Source organism: Vulpes vulpes, chromosome 3, assembly GCF_048418805.1.
Source record: "Vulpes vulpes isolate BD-2025 chromosome 3, VulVul3, whole genome shotgun sequence".
Lineage (NCBI taxonomy): Eukaryota > Metazoa > Chordata > Mammalia > Carnivora > Canidae > Vulpes > Vulpes vulpes.
The window spans coordinates 150,896,853-150,909,331 of NC_132782.1; the positions used below are offsets into that span (position 1 = coordinate 150,896,853).

Here is a 12,479-nt window from a genome sequence, read left to right on the forward strand (position 1 = left end):
CCATGGATTGTACTTTGATGTGCAGAAGTTGCCTTATCCACACACTCACTTCTTCATGCAGAATATGAAAAAGATTTGTGCTCAAAAGTCAAGATTTATTGAAATAATTATTCTTCCCTCACCAAGGACATTTATAAGAAATTGATGATGCTTTGACTGCAAGTGAGTGGCAATGAAGACAGGGGCTATGATTACATTTTGATGCACTGCTTTGATTCGTGTGAAGGCACCAGCAGTCCTATTCACTTTTTTTCATCACTATGGATGTCAACATACTGAAAAAGACATATAATTTCCACTAATTACTAAAAGAAAAACAAACAAACAGTTTTGGCCTCATAGGCCACCACCTCCCTACAAAGGTCCATGGACTGTAATTTGAGAATGGCTGATGGAGGAGTCACAAATCACTGGGATAAGCATCTCTGAGGCAGTAAAGCAGAGCTTGCACATGTGCCAACTCCTCCGCCAAAAGCTACATTGAACTGTGACACGAGTTAGAAAGAAACTTCCACGGTTCACGCAGCCATTCAACGTTGAGGTTGCTTGTCGCGGCTGCAAGCCTCTCTGCGTATAGGAATGGATAGTTGGGAGGTACCGTGGCAGAAACTAAAATACGAGGCATTAAGCGAATGTGAGGTGTGTGGGCCATGGATGGCAAGGAGTCCGAGGCTACAAGGTTTGAAAGCCTTCTTCTGCTTTTCCACACGTGGCGTAGAACCATCACTGGTGATAATGTGGAAAGTAGGCACATGTTCACAGAGCCCCTAGCACCGAGGAAAGCGATGAGAAAGAATCAACATGACCATGTGTTGGGTGCTCTTGCTATTTTCAACAGAATCTTGACAGAAAGAGATGAGCTTAAGCCAAAAATGGGCAGGTTCGTTAGCCGAAGTGACATTTAAGAGAAATTCCACAAATCTGAAGCCCTGAAGGAAAGCTAACGACAATTGCTTCTAGGTTCCAAACAATAGGAAATAATTTACCTCTGGGAGTCAAAAGACTTCTAAGTCTTAGCTCTTCTGGCAAAAATCAGATTCAGGGTATAACCCCCACCCCCAGCCACGTCTGATGGCCTAATGAAGCTACCATCCAGTGGAGAGAGACTGCATGGACAAGATAGACTAGAATCGAAAGAACAAAGCCTAGTAAGTTCTCAAGGAAATTTTATGGCTAAAGAAACCAAGAGCCTGAATATATTTGCTATTTAAAATAACTCTTTGGCCTCGATACTTGCATTCGCCAGATAAGCTGTGAACATGGGGCACCTACCGAGGTAAATTCACATCGGATCTGGCAATGGAAGCTAATGGAAAAGGAAGAACTTCTCAGAGCCTGGAGCCACAGGTCTTAGGAAAAAAAAAAATGGATGAGTTTGTTCCTCTTAGTAGAACTAGAGTCTAATTAAGGAACATCCCTCCCACCTACACCACAGTAGGGGTCTTCACATCCTGCCTAGTCATGCTTCCTAATTGTTATTGATAGTGTCTTTTATCCTTTCTCTATCTAAACACAAGCTTCTATTGTGTGGGGTTTTTTTTTTTTGATTATCTTAATCAGTATATTTCACTATGTATGAGAGTATGGATTACTTTTCCTCTTAGTTTTTAGGCCGCTGGCCCACTAGGAACCACATCAAGATCCTACAGAGAAGACTGCCTACCACCCAAGGTCTGTCTCTGCGCTTTGACCTGGATCCAATGACTGAATGGGATTTGGGGTTGCCTTTCTGGAAGAGAAATGAGTATATTCTATGCATGGGAAAACAAATAACAGGCATGTGATGCTTGGAAGAATGGCCTGTAACAGACGTCGCTAGTGCTGACCAATTTCCATCCTCTCCTCGTTCCTGAGCAGAGTGAGAATACATTGTCCACACCCTTTAAGTGTGGACTTGTGACTAGTTTTTCAACAACAGAATGTGAGTAGAAGTGATGTATGCCAGTTTCTCAGTCCATAAATATCTCATTCTCTTTCTTCACCTGTTGGCTGATGGAGAAACATCTAAAGGTTTAGAGAAAATAGATGCAAAAAAATACAAGGAGCCTGGATCTCTGGATGATTGCTTTCATAGAGTTCACCGTATGTGACATTCAAAAGAGTATGTGATAAATATTTTACTACATTATTTGCTGAGATTTGGAGAGTTCTTGTTAGAGCAGTCAGCTGCACTGACCACAAGGCTAAGTACTGCAGACAAAATAATTTTCTCCATTTGTAGACTTAAGCCCAACAACTTCCCAGAGTATTTCCGATTTTGGACTCCTAGAATATAATACATTTTTTAACTTACAAAGATTTTTGTACCACATTGCGTCCTTGTTGCTAATGTATTATTCTTATAAATAACACTCCCAAGGTATTTCTGACCCTGTTTTTTCAAACTGTAGACCTAGTAACTACCGATTGGGAAGCTACTATGTGCCAGGCAACGTACTAGGTGCTGTGATACAAGGATGAGCAAGTCAGACGTGATCCTTTCCCTCATGGAAATGATATGCTTACTTATTTGCATTTGACTTATAGCTCCTTGATTTATGTTAGATGCCATCCTAGTCCTTCCTGGGGCTGAACTCGAATATCTAACTGCTGCCACCCAAATTCCAATGTAACTGGGACATCCATTCAACTACCACAGCTGTGAGTAAAATGTATAAGAAAGGGGGGCACTAACAATGAAACTGGACATCAGAAAATTGCTGGTTGTGTTACTGATTAGAAATTGAATTTCTTTGTCATGTAGCTTGAAATAGGCAGAGGATTAAAAATGCAAATACAAAATGGAAATTAAATTCTTCTCAAAGAACAATGAATAACTCTGACCTCCAACATTTAAATATTATCTAGTGGTTTAAAGTTAAAAGCACAAGTTCTGACAGGATTTCTTCAGGAACACACGCTCCTCTCCGTTTCCTGCAGTAGGTTATGAACATGGAGGTTTCACTGAGTATGAAGTAGCTCATCATGGAACAATGCTTCGGTGACTCCCGTTGTCCCTCCTGTGGCCTGTCTCTTCCCAGTCTACACGGGTCCCTTTCACTTGTAAATACAGGTCATCTCCTCTCTCTGAACACCTGACAAGGCTGACGTTTTTGACACCATATCTTTAAGGTCGAAGCCAGACTAACCTTGGTTATTCATTACCAAGATGGAGTATTTTAAGTGAAATTTATTTTCAGTTGGTCTTTCTAGGCTTCAGATTATTATTTCCCCTTATCCTAAAGTCCATAAATGTACCAAGTCATCAAGCCTTTGGAAAAATTCTTTCCCACTGAGTTTTCTATAATAATGATAACTCTAAATATTAAAGATTGCTAAGATAATTGAGGAAGCAAATACAAAGGACTTGAAGGAGTATTTTTTATTTTATTAAAAATTTGTGGGGCCCCTGGGTGGCTCAATGGGTTAAGCATCTCCCTTTGGCTCATGTCATAATCTCAGGGTCTGGGATTGGCCTCGTGTTGGGCGCCCTGCTCAGTGGAGAGTCTGCTTCTCCTACTCATGCTTGCAGGTGTGCTCACACGCTCTCTCTCTCTCTCTCTCTCTCAAATGAATAAAAAATCTTAAAAAAAATTGCTTGTGAGGGTACTCTGGATATATGTGTGGTATGGTACTACTAAAGATTTTTATTTTAATGGAGAATAATAGACCTATTATTCTATTCATTTATTTTATAAGATCTTGTTTATTTATTTTAGAGAGAGAGAATGAGAGTGCAAGTGGGGATAGGGGCAGAGGGAGAGGGAGAGGGAGAGAGAGAATCCCAAGCAGATTCTGCACTGAGCGTGGAGCCTGATTCAGGGCTTGATCTCAAAATCCTGAGATCATGACTGGCTGAAATCAAGAGTCAGATGCTTAACCAACTGAGCCACCCAGGCACTCCTCTATTAATTATTTTAGAACATAAGTATAAAGGGTAGGCATACTTTTTTACAAAACCAAAAGGGATTGTTTTTACTATTTAAAAATTAGTACTTTTACTAATTTGATTTTTTTTACCAGTAAAAATTTTACTGTATTTTACTAATAAAAATCAATTTTCTAGGTAACTGAAATGAACATTAAATTTCATTTACTGCACCATAATTACACTTAAGATTATTTTAAGTATATTCAATGTTTACCATAAGCTTCTTAAAGGCAGATATTAGAATTCTACGTTTTTGGTAAACATTGCAATGCCAGCATAGCACTGCTTTCATAGATTGCACTTGAGAAATATTTATTGGATTCCTTTGATTATCACATTTAAATTTGCCTTGTCTTTTAAACTATAATATATATATATATAAAGGTTTATTTTTCTTCATGTTAGAATTCTGAAAGTAGAAGCTCATGACATTGACTGAATATCTCAACAAAGTCAGCTCCTTGTTCTCTGTTATTATTTTGGCCTTTTCCTCAGGATGGTTGTAGGCTCCCTAGCTGCAAGGGAGGCTGGGGAAATAAATTATGTTTTTAGCCTCTATAGATGCAAGTGGCAAGAGAGAAGAGAAATAAGAATGTTTGCTACAAAAGTGTTTATACCTTCTTTACAAAGGGATTAAAGTGTTGGGAAAATCTAACAGAGGATTTTAAAGCAGGAAGAGTAATTACATGGATCTATAGTCCAGCATATTTATATTTAATCTGAATATTTGATGCCAAATATTTGGCTAAAGGAATGTGTTTAGTTTAAAACAAAATATTTGGGATCCCTGGGTGGCGCAGTGGTTTGGTGCCTGCCTTTGGCCCAGGGTGTGATCCTGGAGACCCGGGATTGGGTCCCACGTCGGGCTCCCGGTGCATGGAGCCTGCTTCTCCCTCTGCCTGTATCTCTGCCTCTCTCTCTCTCTGTGACTGTCATGAATAAATAAAAATTAAAAAAAAAATAAAACAAAATATTTGCCTATTAAGAACAATTAAAGAAAACTACCCCAGGCTCTTGCAAAGACACAAATACAATATACAATACAATATATCTGAGGTAGTTCTTATCCTATGGGGGGGGTACATGGGTACATTATGGAAATATCTATATGTCACGCTGAGAGACATTTTATATAACCCACGTCTAGTCTCCAAATTTGTGGCAAGTTGTTTCCAGTAATTCAAGTAATTAGAGTTGCCTGGCATAATTAGGAATTCTGTTCATTGCCACGTAAGTAAATTAGTTGCGTTTTACAAATGAGGAAGCTCACGTAAGTTGTTAAATTTCCGCATCCCTCAAGTCACACAGAAGTTAATAGGAGAGCCAAGATAAGTAATCAGTGCCAAGAAAGGGAACATGAATGAAGACAATGCAAGTTGCCTAAGGGTGATTTAAATTGCTCCTGTTCCTTCCTGCACAAAAAGAACACGGCCCAAATTAGTGTTTGGCCAGTGATATCAACGTGCCACAGAGGCCAGGACAAATGAGGGTTTTATCTGCCTACAGAGCTGATAGGTAAAAATGAACACATTCCCTGGCTGGTTTGCCTTCGATTTTAGTGGCATAGAAAAGACTGATACGCAGTTATCACACACTCCAGCATTGTATTCCAATTGTATTTAATATTGCTTGAAATATGTCGACAACGGAATTGGGTTTGGAAATTATTTGTTATGATGAACAGTTTATTATTGTGCTCCTGGGTGTTTGTCTTAACAATAAAATTCAGAGAAGAGGATCTGTGTCTACCACACGTATTTCATGCTGGTATCCCTCCCATGTGCCCCTTCAAGCATAAAAGTGACTAACAAATACTCCTGGTGAGTGTAAGTAAATCAGTAAAATTTTACAATAAAAAGTTTGTGTGTATCTATATACATACAACCTACTCATGATACATCTTAATTAATACAAAATAAAAAGTAAACTGGTTTGTCAGGAAAAGAGCTATTAGATGTGTCATTGATGAGATGAGATGAATCTTTTCTAATTCCTAGAGTTTTATCAATGATAATATTGTGTTCTCATAATCATATGTCAGATAAATATTTTTATACATTAGTTTTTACTGTTTTCCAGGCTTTTAATGAAAAGTCATAATTATTTTTTATTATCCTTTCCTCTTGAATATATATATATATATGCATATGTTTTTTTTTCTGTCATCAAACTGTAAATATAACTTAATGACACTAGGAAGACATCTTTCCAGAATAATTCCTCTTCTCTCGTCTCGTAAGTCAATTATAATGGTTTCAGGAAATCCACCATCTCAAAACTTACCAAAATGCTTACATTTGCTGAATCTAGAAAACCACTGCTTTGCTCAACATTTGGAAATACATGGTTATCTAAGCAGCAGATATTTCAAGTCAGATGGGCTCATGTATGCTCGTCAGCATGCAGGGGACTGAGAATACAACAGTGAGCGAGACACATTCCCTGACCTCACAAATTGTACATCCAAGCAAGAAAAGCAGCAGACTTAATACAGTGAGGTCAATATCAACAGGAGGTGCTGAGTGTTTCACACCTTCACTTGAGAGACATCTCACACAGACTGGAAGATGACGCCTGGACTGAAAACTGAAGGATGAGTAAATGTTCATTAAGTGAAGAGGGCGGGGGAAGGGAAGATTATCTGAAGAGGCAGTCACGTATGGAAAGGCCCAAAAGCGGGGAAGAATAAGCCAAACTAGAGAACACAAAATTGTTTAATATAACTAGAGCTGATAGTGTGAAGTGTGAAACGATGAGCCTTGGTTTTAGCACTTGCTATGTGATCTTGGCCAACTTAATCGACTTGTGTAAATTCTTTAAGCCCCCTAGCTTTGCCTTAGTTTCATCATTTGTATGGTAGAAATAGTGATATCTTCAATACAGAGTTATTGTAAAAATGACTATGTGTGTGTACATATATTTATGTTACATAACTAAGTTAAAAACATTAGAAATGTTTTGGGTTAAATTACATTACCTGTTCTAAAATATACAAATCAATTTAATGAAAAGAGTTCCTCATGCCACCGACACTCTAAAATTCTTGACATGTTCCTTCACCATTAAGGTTATGCACTTAAGGTAAGAAGAAGCTTCTATATCAACATTTTGTACTTTATGTTGGTAATTTTTCTCTTTAAAATGTCCTGCAAGTATAGTGCAGAAATGCTTTCAGCATTCCTTTCAAAAAAAAAAAAAAGATTTTATTTATTTATTCATGAGAGACATAGAGAGGCAGAGACACAGGCAGAGGGAGAAGCAGGCTCCATACAGGGAGCCCAATACAGGACTCGATCCCGGGACTCTAGGATCACACCCTGTGCCAAAGGCGGCACTAAACCACTGAGCCACCCAGGGATCCCAGCTGTCAGCATTCCTAAGCAGGAAAAGGCTGTAATTCACCTTATAGAGGAAATACATTGGATAAGTTTTTTTCAAGCATGAGTTAGAGTGTTCCTGGCCATGAATTTGATGTTAATGAATCAACAATGTATATTAACTAAGGTGCCTTTAAAGAGAACACACATCAAAGAAGTTGAGGTAGCAACTGGTTAATAGAAATGAACCAGAGGCTCACAGGAACATAAACATGTATTTCCACTAGGAGCAATGATTTAATATCCACTTATTCTGTGTTTGCAGCAACTTAACAAGAACACAACTACTGTGAAATAATGAAAATCAACTGTCCTGAAATAATTTAAAAATTATTACAAATCTAAAGGCCAGTAAATAAGGTGAAAGGCAAATGACAACCCAGGAAAATATTCACAGTATGTAAGGCAGCAAAGGTTTAGTATCAATAATGTACATAAAATAGAAAAAGATGGGGATCCCTGGATGGCTCAGCAGTTTAGTGCCTGCCTTCAGCTCAAGGCATGATCCTAGAGACCCAGGATCAAGTCTCACATCGGGCTCCCTGCATGGAGCCTACTTCTCCCTCTGCCTGTGTCTCTGCCTCTCTCTCTCTCTCTCTCTCTCTATCATAAATAAATTTTTAAGAATCTTTAGGAAAAGATTTGAAAATAAAATATATTAAGAGCTAAATGATTTTAATTTCACTTTTGTTAAAACTGTATAAAATCATGGGTCACAAATTTCAAGAGTATTAATAAGAAATTTGAAGAAAAAAAATACCTGCTACTGCAGTGTTTTGAGAATAAAAGCATCAGGTTATTCGTTACTTTTTGTTGAAAAAAATAGCAAATATTTATGTACATTTTCCGTAATACTGTAATTAAATTTAGAATTATTTTATATATTTTCATTTTAAGCTGAGTTTCTTGACTAAATATATTAAATAAGAGCAAAGATCTTTTCTATAGTCAGATATAGTAAAAATCCAAGAACTGTTGATGTGTAACTGTGAGTCTGAGGATGTTTGTTATAGAAAACTATATTTCTGTGTAGTAAGCTGTGTGTTTCCTTAACTTTGTGAAATATTTTTGTCTTGAAGATTGAATAAATTCACCAGTGTTCTAACAGCTTACCCACTATGTGTTATAATTAATTAAACCAGTACAAAAGAAAGGTTTCTTGTTAGATTAGAAACATTTTTTAAAGGGTTCTTAAAAATGCTGTATGTAAAAAAAAAAAATTAAACATGTCTCTAGTCTAGTTACATGAAAATAGAACAAAGCACCTGTTCATTCTACAATGGGAAATAGTACAATGAACAAAAGACAAAGAAACAAGTTACTGAGACAGTTCAAAAGGCCAAACAATAAACAGGTGAAAAAAATCACTATAACTAATAGTCATAGAAATGGAAAACAAATTACTAATTTCAGGCCATCAGGTTGGAAAAAAATTAAAAAAGAGAAAAGAAAAGGGAAAGAAAGGAAGGAAAGAAGGAGAGGCTAAAGAACATGTGCCTTAAACTAGTAACCAACTCTGTCATTGCTAAAAATGGGGCAATCTGAAATTGTATACTTCTTAAGAATCTTCTTTAAGTACAGTACACAGTCCCACTGATAAAGTATTCTTGCAAAAAAAAAATTATACCTGAATTTCCTCAAGGCTTTAAATTTAACCACCAGTTCACAGGGAAAATAAGGTGGGAAAGTAAAATAAAGATGGGAAAATGAACACGTTAAACAACCCAGGTCATAGAAATTTTTTGAAGAATAATGATTCTATTTCTTCAACACATGAATTGCAAAAAAGAAACAGAAAATCATTACAAAGTTCAATTACTTTTTTTGTTTTGTCTTGTTTTACAAAGTTCAATTCTTATCTGTTAGAGATACCCACTGAAGTACTTATGGCTACAGTGATATATTATCTGAATTTTCTTTAAAAATTGTGTAAGCAAAATAAACACCAGTATAAATGAAACAAAAAGTAGGAAAAATGAGGATCACTGTTAAAGCTAGATAATGGGATATACTGGGGTTCATAATATTCTTTTTATTTTTTCTGTATATATTAACAGATTGTGGGAAATAGTGGTGGAAGGTAGTTTGTAAAATGTCAGTTGTACAAATTCTCGTTTCTAGGCATTTTTCTGTATCAAACTGTGGGCAAGATGTCCAGTGTTTATTGTAGCACTGTATACAAAAAAAAAAAAAAGTGACGACCTAAACATCAAAAAAATGGAGTGCTGTTTAAATAAGATACACACAAACCAACACACACACACACACACACACACAACCCAAAGAAATCATAACATAAGAATAATTCTTCACATTGGCTTGAAACAGGGCTTTAAAGTTGACAGGTTCAAATGACATCTATGCCACTTGCGATCTGGGCCTCATTTGAAAGTCCCTTAACACATCTCAGCCTCGGTTTCTTCATCCATAAAATGGAAATTATAATAGCATTCATATTAGTGAGGTATTTTTAGTATTGTTATTAGTGTTAATAACTAATATTAACTGGGTGATGGGATCAATGTTGATATTTCCTTTTTCCTTCAGGTTTAGCTTTATCTATTATCTCTCTCTATGTATGTATATACATAAAAAATTAAGATAGGCTCATAAGTTTATATAATCTTTTGATTTTACACAGTAATTCTTTTAAGATAAGATTAGAATGAGGTAAAGATTAATATATTGAAAATTTTCTATTATTGTTCTGTATAAATAATCATTTTTATGAATATGTAGAGGTGAGTTAGATTTGAATAATGAGAGGGTAAAATATACGATCTGGCTGTATTACAGAATTGAGACAATATTCTAATAATTGTAATAAGGCAAGGTTGGCCCAACATCAAACTGTGAAATCCACAGCCTCCTTCCAATCTCTTTTTTCTGCTTTTACAGCCTGGTTATTTCTTGTTACAACTAAAAAGCCTAATGCTTTCATGCTGCCTCTGATAATCATCAGATAGTCCATTTGTCTACAATTTTTTTCCTATGGAGAAATACCTATTTCATAAATATCATGTTATGTTAGACTATCTGAACATGTTTTCTGATAAATTCTATTTTTTCCTGGTATGTAAAGTTGAAGAGACACATGGTACCTTAGAAAAAATCCCAGTTATATTTTAAAAGCTATTTAGGGAAAACATTGAGTAGAATAAAATCTCTGAGGACAGGGATCTTACATTTCTTATTCCCTTCTGTACTCTATCACCCACCCAAATGTCTAGTCTATTGAAAACACCTAATAAATTCTTTGAATTTGTCAAAGAAGTGGAAAATAAACTAAGTCAGGGACAACATATGGCAAAGTAACTGGTATGTGATATTTTTTACTAAGTCATTTTAAGGTTTGATGTGATGCTGCCCAGCAGAGGACTCTCCCTAAGTGCCCAGCAGGGCTTTCACATCACATGACCATATCCAGACAGCTAATGGGTGGGTGCAACGAAGAACATCAAATGTGGTTGCAGAAGTCACAGGAGAGAGGAGATGGTGTCACAGTCCTTGGGAGTGAGGACCATACCAGGAGCCTCACAGAGCCTTGGAATGGGAGGGGGGATGGCTACAGCACAGGTGTTGGCCAAATAGGAGATGGCCAAAGGAAGGTGCCTTAGAAAGACTCTTCAGGCTAGTCTTGAAAACATAAATAAAGAAAAGAGAAAGGAAAAAGAACTTGGCAGAGATCAGGAAACCCCAACTCATTTGTAGCTGTGCTATCCCAAATAATCAACATTTCTACACTATTTTAAAATGCTTTTTTAACTACAGTGCATCTGAATGGCTTAGTAGGTTAAGTGTCTGCCTTTGGCTCAGGCCATGGTCCCAAGGTCCTGGGTTGGAGCTCTGCATGGAGCCCCTGCATCAGGCGCTGGGTCGAGTCCCCACACTGAGACTCTCATCGAGCCCCTGCATCTAGCTCCCTGCTCAGCCAGGAGTCTGCTTCTGCCTTTCCCTCAGCCATCCTCCCTGCTCATGCTCATGCTCTCTCTCTCTCAAATAAATAAATAGAATATTTTTTAAAATGATCTGAACTGTAATAGAAGGGTCTAGATTTGGAAAATGAAAAATCAAAAAGTGAGAGAAGCCCAAAATATCATTTTATAGCTTCTCTCCAGGAGGGAAGAATGTTACCACCTTGAATGTCAAGTATCTGCTTTGAAAGAAAAACATATTTCAGAACAAAAAGAACCTGCTCAGGACCATGAGCATGTCCCTTTGGAATGGACTCCCATGGAAATGATGACTTGAAGGATTTATTTGTGAAGCTGTTTACAGCAAGTTCATCCTCAAGAAGCTGACTTTCCAGAGCAAGGCGAACCATTACAAATAGAAGAGCCAATACCTGCTAATGCTCAAAAATAGGCGAGCTCTCTTTCACAGAGCTAGACTTGTCCATCCATCTCACTTGGAAAAAAATTTTAATGATCTTAATAACTTTGATACCTTGGATGACCTCAAAATGAGTTATTTGTTAGGGAATCATTTGAGTTGGAAAGAATTATATTTGTGGGCCCTCCAGTAAACATAACGTTACTTGAAAATGTAAAACAAAATGTTTGTCAGTGTAACAAGGACAAAATTACTAAGACTCATTCACCTAGAAAGAACTACCGAAACAGAAGACAAAATTACTAAGACTCATTCACCTAGAAAGAACTACCGAAACAGAAGAAGTTATCTTCAAGACTAAATTTGAACAAACCAAAACTAAGCTTAGAAATTCACAAGGAAGAAAAATAGAAGAGGAAAGAAAAGCTAACAGAAGTAGAAAACCAATGTGCAGATCCAGGTATGAAGGAAGCAAAAATGAAAAAAAAAAAAACATTTAAAAATATTTGGATGGCTCTTCCAGTTCCAGTAATGTTTATAATTTTAATTTGGTTTTATGTTACTGATTCCTGACAAAACAAAATAAGAAATTATTCTAAAGACAAGAAAGTAAAAATGAGACTGAAATGACTGAATTAAGTGAGTGAATTAAGTCCAGGAGATGATTATGATGACTTCTGTTTGCCTTCCAAAATGCTTGCTAATACTTCAAAATCTTGCCAATAAATCTTATAGCAGCCCAATCACCAGGCCTCCATCTAAAGAGAATAAAATATACCATTGAAAAATAGACTAAAGATTCTAAAGCAGCACCAACTCTTATCAGTGCACCACCTGAAACTCTTCAGTCACCTCATCTT

General features: G+C 36.7%; 1 protein-coding gene across 19 annotated transcripts in view; it reads right to left on the bottom strand.

The window, feature by feature from the left end:
• The window catches only part of LRRC7 (leucine rich repeat containing 7), a 491,902-nt gene that overhangs the window by 439,686 nt on the left and 39,737 nt on the right, over nt 1–12,479 (bottom strand). The gene's annotated exons all lie outside the window — the stretch shown is intronic.